This window comes from Drosophila kikkawai, chromosome 2L (assembly GCF_030179895.1).
Source record: "Drosophila kikkawai strain 14028-0561.14 chromosome 2L, DkikHiC1v2, whole genome shotgun sequence".
NCBI lineage: Eukaryota > Metazoa > Arthropoda > Insecta > Diptera > Drosophilidae > Drosophila > Drosophila kikkawai.
In genome coordinates, this window is record NC_091728.1 from 1,712,911 (window position 1) to 1,723,540 (window position 10,630).

Genomic DNA, 10,630 nt, shown 5'->3' on the forward strand with positions numbered 1-10,630 from the left:
TACAACTGATAAGGACACCACTTAGCAGATTGAGAGAAGGACACGGACTCCTTCCTATACAAATAGAGCAAACTTTTCGCTGTTGTTTGGCAATAAAACTTTGCGTTTTAATGTAAAACTCGTGTTGGAGAAACGTCTGGTCGCTCGATGCCGCGGGCTCTATTGTCTCAGATAGTTTTGTTGGGGGTGGTGGTGGGTATCTGGGTGCCGTTGCAGTTAATTGAATTGGCATCCCAGCGAATTTTATCACTTGGCCGCAGGTATGCAGAATGGTTGAATGAAAAAGCCAAGAAAATGTGCTTTTAATTAAATTATTTGGAATTCTTCAAGTGGAATTTGTCTTGGTTTTGCCACGTAAATACAAGCAGGCAACGTAAAGCTACCACCCCAGCTAAACCCGCACACACACACGATGTATTTTAAATTGCAAGCCAGGCATTTTTGTAACGATTTTCAGTCCTGAAAGAGGGGGGAACCCCCACCCCAATGTTGTCACTGCAATTAAGTAACTCGAGCAAAGCTCCAGCTTCGTCCTCCCACAGGATGAGGCTGAAGGATGAGGGTTGAGGGTCCTGTGTGTGTGTGTGTGTACAGGAAAGTTTCGTGGCTGACAGAGCTGTATAAACGTCATTAGTGCCATTTTAATGCATAACTTAATACATCCGGTGAGAGGGAGAGGATGAGTAAGAGGGAGACAACAGTCCTTGTGCGTTGAATTTAATCCTTTTTGGCATGACATGTAAAATTTTAATAACGTCAAGGTTTCTGTGCGGAGCGTTATTAAAACTTTTTTTTTTTTTGTTATTTTTGTGCCCCGCCATTATGACAAGTTTATTAAAACGAAATTTATTTATAGAGCGAACACTTGAATCCCTTAGCGTCCTGATTCTGCTCCTGCTTCCTGCATCCTGCCAGCAAAAATCGCATTAAGTGTGCGGTGTGGCACAGGCACAGGCACAGGGCCAACTAAAATAGAACAAAGGCCGGAAAAATGATTTCCCTTATGGCTGAATTTTCATTACCGAAATGCCCGCCATGGCGTATGATTTCATTTGTAAATCAGCCTGGGCTGGCTGGCTGGCTGGCAGCCCCAAACAATGACAAATCAGCAAACGAATTGCATTTGCTGATACACCCAGGACGAGGGACAAGGACCTGCACTAAATCAGTTGATTGGCTCACCTCCCTCGCTCTCTCTGTGTGTGTTTGTTTTTGGTGGGCGGTGTGCCATGAGACCCATAACTGAATTGTCGTTGTTGGCCACGTCGTTGTCATTAAAATGTGTGTCCTGGTCCCGGGCTGTCCCTCTGTCATTCAGTTATCCATCTAGCTGCTGCCCTTTCGACCAGCATTCGTCAGTTGGAACGCTGCACATTTCCCTACACTGGGAGAAATGCTTTTTGTATAACTTCCATTTGGTTTTAAGATATTTTTTGGGAATTCAATGTTTGGAAATGACTTCAAACCACACATTTTGCCATTTGTATATTTCCCCTGAAAACTTCATCGCATTTTCTTTCAGTGTTATTTCCCTCTCCTCTGGTAAGCTTTCTCGCATGGCAGCCATTTTATTTTCTGGCCGTGCGGTGGCAGCACTTTATGGCATCCGTTTCCGCTGCTGCCTGCCGCTGCCGCTGCTTTTTGGTTGGCTGCACACACGGCACAGGATTCCGGCGTACACAGCCACCGCATCGGAGATGCGGATCTTCCTTCCACGGCGGCTACTTGGCGCTCATTTGCATTACGTGCTGGGGATGATGCCTGCTGCCTGGCTGGCTGGCACTTTTAATTAAAAACCCTCGCTGGCCGGAAGGGAACCCATACCCATTTCCATTCTGAAAAGCCGCAAATTATTTTCACACACACACACACACATGACTGGCTGACCTCTAACCCCGGGACAGCACAGACACACACACAGTCTTTCGGCTTCAGAAACTAATTAAGCATGTTGTGCGCAACAACTTGGGAACAATACCCGGCCACGCCCCGACCACAGCTCATTGCACTTCAATAAAGGCGAGTGCCGGCTGTCCAGGATCTCCGGGAGACTCCTTCATGGTCTTGCTGCCACACCCCAAGACATTTCGACAGGGACTTGAGAGCAGAGCGAGTGTGTATGTGTGTGCGGGAAAACAACAAATTTTACAACTTTTGCTTATTTGAGCAAGGCAAAAGGAGAGCGTTTCACGTTTAAGTTTTATGCTTTACACAGGAAAAAAATATATTAAATGGGAATTAAGTAATATGGAAACTGCTTTTGATATTAACTATAAATAGTTGGTGAAAAAATATGAATATATATATGAATATTATTCAAATCTCAAATATTTTCATTTTTTTTTTTACAATTTCTCAAGTTAATTTCTTGCAGTGCCATGTCTCAGCCTTCGGGGGGTCTTGGTATGTGTGTCCCTTCTGCTGTTTTCTTCGTTCTTTTTTTTTTTTTAATATCACTCATACGCCGCATAGTACGCCCTGAAACTTTAATGAAATGGAACGCCCCTTCTCAGGCCCTTCTCTCCCTGCTCTACATTTGGGCAATGGGCCCCTAGGCCAGCCCTTCGTAAGCTTGTTAGCGAAACAGAGAGAGAGAAACCTGAGAGAGAGAGTGGAACCCAGATGTAGGCCAACGGCAGAACAATGAGCTCCGCTCCGCTCCTCGGAGTAGCTGTGGCCAGTGGCCATACACACAGCATCCTTGGCCAATACCAAACCGATGTTCCGCGAGTGCCAGATAGGGGCCATAAAGCGAACAGCTATCACTTAATCTAATGAGTTTCTACCTTGCTTTTTTCCACCGCCAGGCAATTAGACCTAGAATATGGCCAGTCCGCCTCCGACTTGGGACCTTTTAATGGGCGTGTAAAAGTTTGAAACAGGCTGGCAAAGTCAATATATCATTAGGCACTTTGCCTTTTAAATGATCTCAAAAATGCGGCCAAATGGACTTGCTCCCAGACTCCCCCAAGACTGCGGAGCATGCAAAATGGCCGGACCGGACCGGACCCTTGGTCATTGTACAATTTTAATTGCTCTAAAATGCTGTAATACAACACGAACCACAAATAAATAAAATTTGCTGACATCAACAGGATGTTTGCGGGTTCCTGTCCAGCCGGGACAGACAAAGGATGGGGAGAATGGAGGCCAGTAATGGGCCGCCTAATGGCCACACGGGCAGCTGGCGGACAGGAAATGAGGCAATGAGCATGAGGGGAGGGGTCGTTTGTGCTTTTTTACATTTAGTTTTCACTTTCTTATCAGCGAGACATTGCGCAATAGCAAAGGCCACATCAGCCATTGTAATGGATTGTTTCGTAGGCATATTTATTGGCCATTGTTAGGGCCAACTCTCTCTCGCAGCAGCAGCCATGACCAGGCACAATTTCTGTTGATTCATTTTACAAAATTTCACCCAACAAAACTTGAAGCTTTGAAGCAATTAAATTCTTAATAATATTTTTGGCAAAAAGTGCAGAAAACTTTGCAGCAAGTTTTTCCTTGGAAAACTAAAGGGGAGGGTGGGGCTGGGGGCTCCCTTGAAGGAAAAGTCAGGGAGAAAAGGAAACAAAACTTTTATGCTTCATGCTTAATTGCGGCATTTCGATTAAGCAAAATGAATAATAAAAGTTTGTGTTATTATTTATGCAGTCCCGGGCTAAGCAAAGCGGCGAATATCAAAGCGGCGAAAAGCAAAGCCAGCAAAGAAAAGGAAGTGAAAATTTAGCAAACTTTTCCATCTTTTCTTTCTTTTACTCTCTCTCTCTCATAAATCCTGTAAAGTGCTTTGAAAAAAAAGTACAGGCAAAAACTTTTTCCACCGCAATTCGAGGGGTAGAAACTGGAAACCCAAGAACCCTGAAGACTGAAAAAGACGCGGGCTCTAATAACTGCAGACATGCGTGGCAGGATTCGTCCTGGCAACAAGGAAATCTCTTTACTATAATGTCAAGTTTGTTGTGTGTCTCATTAAACTTTTTTTTTTTTTTTGTCGAGAAAAACTTGTTGAAACTAAAGCCCTCTCAGCAACAACTGGAGGGGGGAAAAAGAGGAGACTCGACTTTTTGGACAGACTGTGCAAAGCAGGACTTGGCCTGTGTGTGTGTATCAGACATCCTGCCGAAATGGAGAAGGAATGAAGAAAAATAAATAAATGTAATGGCAACGCTAATGAACGGCCACCCAGCGAGAAAAACCCTCTACCCAGCCAGCTCCTGCTCCTTGTCATGTTGCCTCTCTTCCCTCCCACAGTTCCTTCTCCACCTCCTTCTCCTTCCCCCGCTACTTTTCCAAGCGGACATGACCATAAACTTTGCCGCTGCCTGGCTCTTTTGCGCCTCGCATAAAGTTGATTTCGAGTTGGAGCTGGCAAAAAAAAAAGCCAAAAGGGATTCGGGGCAAAAAAGTTTAGCACTCGAAGACTCCGACTTGGAGACTAAAGGAGCCACCCAGGCCACCCTGTTTACGCACGTCTTTTGGCCGCTGCATCAAATGAAATGCTGCGAGTTGAATAGCACCAGAAGATGTAGATGTAGATGTAGATGGCGATGAACAAGGGGCAGAGACTGGGACTGGGGCAAATCATGACTGAAGTGCAAAACTTTTCCCATTATGCAATAAATAAATTTCCATGCTTTAAAGTGGCAATCGTTGGGCGGGAGAGGCAGCGACAAACGTAATTACGTATACGTCATGGAGACCCCAGCACCGAGCACCGAGCACCGAGCACCTTGTAATGGGCATATCAGCGCAGTTCAAACAGCGCCAAATTGAATAAGCAAACAACAAGGCAGCAAGGCCAGAGGCTCCTGACCAACTCCAGATGTTTGCCTTTGATGCAGAGAGAGAAATTCCTTAATTAAAAGACGCCACTTGACTTGAAGCCTAGACGAAATATATTTTAGAAATAAGAGACCTGTGAAATTCCTTCTTTTCTGGGTCTTTTTTGGTAACTTGAAACCTAGGGAAAATATATAAAGTATACATTTTCTTGGCTCTTTGTGTAGGTAAAGCAATGGATATTTTTGCCAACGTAGGTTATTGATTTTTCAGCGCCCAGCTTAGCTAAGTCTTGGCTTTGACGAGTCCATTGAACTATTTGCCGCTGTGGCCTGAATGTCCTTATTAAAAGCCAGCAGGGAGGGGGTTCTCTGGCCGCCTGTCGATATCTCAAAACTAATAAAAAGGGTTGCCTTTGCCTGACGGGGAAAACTTTTTGTGTACAAATTGATATTCGAGTATTGACCCACACAGCCCACAAGATTTCTGATTGCGCTTTAATGGGGCCCTAATGGCACCGGCGACAACTGTGGCAAATTACTTTAATGGGTCCACTACGAAATAATGAACAGCCCCTTGCACAAAAGTATTTAGAGGCCTTCTTTTTGGGTCTGGAAAACACACAACTTTAAGTCTGGTATGGAAATATTTTAATTTCAACGGCTTTGCACTTAAACTTTTAGCCAGAAAGAAGAAACTTTTGGCCGTAAGAAAACAAAAAGCAAGCCCGCATAGTTATTAAAAAGAGAAGAGGCAACAAAAAGCAGCTAAAAGTTGTGTCTCTGCCAGGGAACCCTAGTACTTGGACCAGAGCAAAAAAAAAAAAAAAATGCAAACAATTTGCAACTTTAACTCTGGTCTCCCATCATCATTTTGGGGCCTGGAATTTGGCCAGAAAATTGAAAATGCATTCGTGCTGGGAGAGAGAGGGAGCAGACTCTGGAAGACCTTAAAGCAATTCGATTCGTGTGGAGAGTGCGGTTCATCGGATCGTGCCTGGGCTGGTTGAATATTTCACAAATACCAAAAAATTGCATGCATTTAAATTGGGAACGCAAATTCGCATTGTTTTTTCCGGGTTTCACAGCAGAGATGGGATGAGGGGGGGAAAATGCCACGACATTTTGCCTGTAAAAATAAATCAACAACTGGGTCAATTTTAACGCTTCACTGCCAATGGAGTGTAAAGAAAAAAAAAAACCAACAAAAAACGAGGAGGAAGGGAAAATCCAAACAAAAACACAAACCAAGAACAAAGCGTCACCAGGAGGAGGATGATGGGTGCTGAGGTGTTGAGTGAAGCCCTGCAACTTCACCTGAATGTGAGAATCCCACACTCACTCCCCTGGTAGGTATGAGTACTTGCTCCAGTACGAGTGTGAGTGTAAGTACTCAGACTTTTACCAGAGATCGTCGACGGCAAATTGCATCTTGTGTGCTTCCAACTTTGCCTTTAACAGAATGCGATACCCTGCTGCTGCTGCAGGAAATTCTGTGTATCTATTGAGCCAGCAGAAAAACAGAAGAAAAAAAAATAAAGAAAAACAAGTTCCAGCTTCGTTGCTCTCTTATACACCGAACTGGAGTCTGAAGCTGTACATACAGACCTTATACAGCTCCGTTGTGTAAGCCGATCTCAAAGCCGAACCGAAGCCCCCATCCTCAGTCCACCCCAACTTCTATGCCTTCTCCAACTCGGACCTGGGGGCTCGGGTTTCGTGGGATTTGGGCGCCAACTCTGGAGTTGTACGATCAACAGAGAGGTGTGTGTGTGTACCCAAAAACTCGAAACTGGCGTCTGATAAAGTTCTCATAGCAAGATTGTTTGCCCTGGTTGGATAATCTCGGGGCAATAAATTCCAATTCGAGACTCTGACTGACCGCAACTTCGCTTCCGTTGTCTTGTTTGGTATTTGGGTGCCTTATTTTGAGGAAATATAAACAAAACTGAGAGGGAACAGTGATTTTAGGGCGTTAAGAGAATCAGAAATATAATTTTAAGATATATAAGATGCGTAGCGGCAAGCTTTAAATATATTTTTATTGATTTTTGTTTTGGAAACAGAAATAGTTTTTTAGTTTAGTTAATGAGGCTACAAATATTTTTCAGTTTTTTTTTCGGGTTCCCCTGCATTCGTGAGAGAGCCTAGTTATCGTTATCGTTATCGCCGCCGCTAAGCGAGGTCGCAACTCGTTTGAATAGGTTACCACGAGTGGGTGACCTTACACGGCAGTCACGCAAGCACCCACTTACAGCAGTCTCGCTCGAATATGTATCTTTGATGTAATGGAAAATCGATTTGGTGTACACAGACCCCGCGCGATCTACATATATAGATCAATATTTATCCAAGAAAAGCAAGCGGAGCGAAGCGAAGCGATAAACCATATGGATTGCTCTGGGGGAATTGCAATTTCCTGGCCACTAATAACCCTGGGCTCCCTTTTGTGGCATCTTTGTCATCGGTTACACATGTTTGCTGCTAGCTGCTTCGTTATTTCCACACTGCAACTGGCCATCTGTCCATCTTTTCAGCTTTCCATCTTTCCCTCTGAGCCAAGTCTGAGTCTGCAAGTCTGAGGAGGATGTGGACAAAGCCACAAAACCAATCAAGCCTCCTAGCCCCGGCCAAACATGGCTGCATTTCCTCTTTCCCCCTCTCTCTCTCTCTCTCTTTCGATATCTATATATATATATATGGATATATGTATCAATACCCCTGCCAATTTCTGTCCCTTCAATTCCCCAGCCTCGTTTGTTTTCTGGCCCAGTTTAGTTGTTTGTTTTTTGGGCCAACAACATCAGCCAGCAGTGCCTGGCCTGTGCTTTTTTTCTGGCCTCAGCTATTCCGTAATTGAATTGTGCCGCACTCGCACTTATTTACACTTTTGCCGTTTTTGTAATTGAAAATTTCATAAATTTTAATTAAATCCTAGCCTGCGGATGCGCTTGAAAGTATTTGATTTTCAGAGTGCATTGGTCAGTTTTCGCCCAAAGCCCTTTTTTAGTTTTAGTTTTTTGTTTCCCCGGGGAGCAGTTTTTCAACCTGGAATATTGGTTGAATCGGTTGACTCACCTCACTTGCGCAATCATTATACGACGTGCTCAGATCCGGGTGCTATAGTTGTGAGCCGTGGCCAGGAGGCCTAGGAGGTCCTACTCCTTCTTTTGATGACGATGATGGCTCTTTTTAGAGTCGTTAAATCCGTGAGTTATTTTGTTGTTTGCTTTTTGGCTTTCACTCACACAGACTTTAGCTGCTTTTTTCGGTTGCGCGTTTTACACTTTGTTTACAGGATAATCGCATACTTTATGACACTTTCGAGTACACTTGCGAAGAAGGACTTTGAAACCGTTTTCCGTTTGACACAAAGGATTTTTATGTTATTCCTATTTGATTGGAAGAGGAAGGGGGAGTAAGGGTATGAAAACAAAGGCGTAAAATGTATGAGAATATATACATGTATATTATATATATGGATATATATGAGGGGGGACACACTCTGTAGGAAAAGCCGCGCCTTTTATGCACAACAAATAAAATCAATGTGGCATAAAAATGGGTTTATTGTATGGGTATTTGCTCTTTTGATGTGGTAATTGTCGTGTCTGGTCAACAGCAAGGACTCTAGCTTCTCCTTGATGGTCCCTTTGATTTTTACGATTTTCACACACACACACACACACACACACACATAGAGCACGTGACTCATCAGCGGGGTCGGGTCACGCCTTAGCCTTTTGAAGTTTATTATATAATTGTCACTAAACGCGGTGTTTCCTATTTTTATGTTTTTACTTATTTGTGGTTAGTTTTCTTTTCTCTCCCAGTCCTGGCTTTTCCTTTATGAAAAACCTCTGAAACTTTAGAGGACTCCAGCTCACAGCTGTGCCGTTGCCGTTTTTTTGAAACCTTCGACTGACGACCCGCTGTCGAACCGAACACAGCTCCAGCTTGCTGGAAAAGCGCGGCTGCAAAGAGCTTCCCCAAAAAATCAGAAAAAAAATAAAGGAAAACCGAAACAGAAGCAGAGAGAGAGAGCAGGAGCTAAAGAGAGCTGGCAAAAATTACCAGTTTTCCAAGGCAGAACTGAGCAGAAATATAAGGGTTTTCATGGGGTAAGACCAAAAAGTTGCAGTGATTTTTATTAATTTAAAAATTCAAATCAAAGTTGAATAGTGCTAAAATCTAGATTACTTTTAACATGTTTTTTTGGGAAATTTCTGAAAAAATCAGTACAATTTTTCTGTTGACTTTAAGACCAACAGCTGATGCGTAACGGCCAGAACAGAAATTGCCCCTAATAACGGGATTTGTTCACTTGCGCAACTGTCCTGTCCCCTCAACAACTCGTCGAGAATTTCTTGCCTTTCCAGCACAACTGGTATGGCTCGCTCTCCCTCTCTCCCTCTCTACCTCTCTCTATCCATCTCTCTTTGACGATCCTTTGGGAAACTGGAATTTTTCTTGCAGACTCCAGTTCTGCTCTCAGTTCTGTTTTTCTTGGCTTTACTACGGCTTTTCCCTTTTCAAGCTGGTGCACCCGCGCGGGTGTGGTCCTGTTTTTCCTGAATTTGCCGAAAAACTCGGAGCGAATTTCCATTGAGTCAAGGGGAGAGTGGGTGTACCACCCCCTTTTACGATGTTGTGTGGGTGAGTTTTCTTTTTTTCGTGATTTGTTTTATTTTTTTGTGAGAGTTCCGCTTTGCCCGCTTTTTGTTTTCTGTTGATTTTTCACTCTTGATTTTTGTTTTTCGTTTTAAATCCGTTGAAGCATTTTTCTGGCCAATTTTCCGAGGCACTCACACACACACACAAGCCCACAGGCACTCACACCTGGGCACTCTCACAGACACACACACACACTAAATGAGTTTTTTGGGCCTTGCCTCGGAAGCTGACGGAGGAGATGCGTCCGCGTCCACGTACGCCGTGACAGAAAAACAATTGAGTACTAAATCCGCGTCGGGAGGCAGCCCAAGCACCAGCAGCCACCGCAATGAAACTGAGCACCTGAGAGAGAGATAAACCGAGAGAGAGAGAGAAATGGGGAGAGTACGATTCTCTGGAGAGAAACTGCGCAGCTACGCTTGGGCTCTCTCACCGATGCTGGTCCGAGTCGAACCTGTCCTCGGCTCCTAACCCTTTGACATGACTTTCCGAGGCGGACCCTGAGAACCGACGAAGAACAACTCTATAGGGGAGTGAGAAGCCCTCGAAGTCGGCTTCATTGAATAATTATCTCGTCGGAGTTTACCTGTTCTCGGAGCCCTTTGCTGTTTTTTGTGACCCAAAAACCAGTTTCTCCGCTGCTGCTGCCAACTCCCAACCCGTTTTCCACTCCAAACTTTGGCTTGGCGCTCAGCAAAGTGCGGAAAGCGTCTGCGCAGGCAGCTCGAAAAAGCTAACAGAAATGGTAGAAAGACCCAAAGAAACCAAATAGAAATGTGTTAAAAGTCATTTTTGTTTTGATGTTTGAAGCTAGAGAAGCATGACCCCGCTTGCGGGTCAGATAATTGGTTAAGTTGTTGGAATTCTTGGTCATAAATGGCTTTTTAATTACACCTGGGAACGCTTCAAGAGATCTATGTGAGATCTACCTGCATCTGGACACGATGAGTTGGTCCATTTGCATCGAGGCAAGGCGGCTCTTTTGGCAAGTCATAAAATTCCCACGGCTGCTGAGCCTGACCTACGGTGTAATATTTTAATTAGCCAGCACAGCTGCCAAGAAAATCCCTTGCTTCCCCTCGAAATATTTCCCTTTTTCCCAGCGAGAGGAAACTCCCAAGGCGGAGAGCCTGGAAATGGTACTCCCAAGCGCCTGCGCTGCTCTGCAAAAACTG

General features: G+C 44.3%; 1 protein-coding gene across 2 annotated transcripts in view; it reads right to left on the bottom strand.

Annotated features, from left to right (window-relative positions):
- The window catches only part of tutl (immunoglobulin superfamily member turtle), a 40,605-nt gene extending 30,372 nt beyond the window's left edge, over nucleotides 1–10,233 (bottom strand). For both annotated transcript variants that reach the window (XM_017173951.3, XM_017173956.3), the window contains exons 1-3: nucleotides 10,042–10,233; nucleotides 9,674–9,978; nucleotides 7,860–8,173 (exon numbers count right to left, since the gene is read on the bottom strand). The gene's annotated coding sequence lies outside the window, so the exon portion shown is untranslated. The remainder of the gene's footprint in view (nucleotides 1–7,859; nucleotides 8,174–9,673; nucleotides 9,979–10,041) is intronic.
- Between the last annotated feature and the right edge of the window lie 397 nt (nucleotides 10,234–10,630).